This window comes from Triticum dicoccoides, chromosome 2B (genome assembly GCF_002162155.2).
Source record: "Triticum dicoccoides isolate Atlit2015 ecotype Zavitan chromosome 2B, WEW_v2.0, whole genome shotgun sequence".
In the NCBI taxonomy this organism is placed as follows: domain Eukaryota; kingdom Viridiplantae; phylum Streptophyta; class Magnoliopsida; order Poales; family Poaceae; genus Triticum; species Triticum dicoccoides.
The window spans coordinates 140645648-140647141 of NC_041383.1; positions in this window are offsets into that span (position 1 = coordinate 140645648).

Below are 1494 nucleotides of genomic sequence, written 5' to 3' on the forward strand. Positions count from 1 at the left end.
TGCTCTGTGCGGGTTGTGAGCATAACGGTTGGATTTTCCCTCACCTATAAAAGGGGGTCTTCTTCCCCATTGAACCTTATCCTTTGAGCTCGTGTTCTTCCCCCATTGTTGACCTTCTTTGAGCTTGCTAACTCTCAATCCCTCCATGGATTCTTGCTAGTTTTTGAGGGAAAAGAGAGAGGAGATCTAGATCCACGTTTCCACCAATCACTTTCTCCTCTAAGTGAGGGGAACCCCTTGGATCTAGATCTTGGAGTTCTTCGTGTTCTTCTTTCGTTCTTCCTCTCATTTTCCTCCCTAGCATTAGTTGCTTCGGTGGGATTTGGGAGAGAAGGACTTGGGCACTCCGTGTGCCCTTGCCATTGCATTTGGTGCATCGGTTTGAGTTCTCCACGTGATACGTGGAAGTTACAAGTTGAGAAGCTTATTACTCTTGGGTGATTGGTGCCCTTGAGCTTGTTCCTCTTGGGTGCTTGGGCGCCCTAGACGGTTGGTGGTGTTCAGAGCTCAATCATTGTGGTGTAAAGCTCCGGGCAAGCGTCGGGGTCTCCAATTAGGTTGTGGAGATCGCCCCGAGTAATTTGACGGGTTCTGGTGACCGCCCCCAAGGGTTGCCAAAGTGTACGGGTTCGGTGACCGCCCCCAAGGGTCACCATTTGTACGGGTTCGGTGACCGCCCTCAAGGGTCCCTTAGTGGAATCACGGCATCTTGCATTGTGCGAGGGCGTGAGGAGATTACGGTGGTCCTAGTGGCTTCTTGGGGAGTATTGTGCCTCCACACCGCTCCAAACGGAGATTAGCATCCGCAAGGGTGTGAACTTCGGGATACATCGTTGTCTCCGCGTGCCTCGGTTATCTCTTACCCGAGCTCTTTACTTATGCAGTTTACTTTGTGATAGCCATATTGTTTCTTGTCATATATCTTGCTATCACCTAAGTAGTTTTTCTTGCTTAGCATAAGTCGTTGGTGCACATAGGTGAGCCTAGTTGTTGTAGGTTTTGTGCTTGACAAATTAACCGCTAGGTTTATTCCGCATTTGCAAAAGCCTCAACCGTAATTATTTTAAAGCGCCTATTAACCCCCCCCTCTAGGCGACATCCACGATCTTTCAGTGTTCTCCCACGCCGCTAGTGCAGCAGCCCATGACGTCATTGTTGCGCAGCGAGCACGCTCCTCCTCCTGCTCGCGGCACTCCTTCTCCTCCTCTTGTGCCCAATGGACGCGGGCGTGACACTCCTCCTCCTTGTGCTCGGCTTGCATCTAGTGCTCGATATCGGCCCGCTCCTCCGCGACCCAATGTCGCCTCCATCGCTCCAGGTAGGTTGTTTCCTCTTCCGGCGGCGTGTCCATGTAGACGATAGGTGCGCTCACCCACTCGCGGACAATGCCGGCCCACCCGTACGTCTCCGACTCGGGCCAAGCGGGCGGCGTGAGAGTGCCCTGGGGCGTGGTGCGTGCTCGGGCTTGGCCCATGGCGGCGGCAGGGGGCGGGG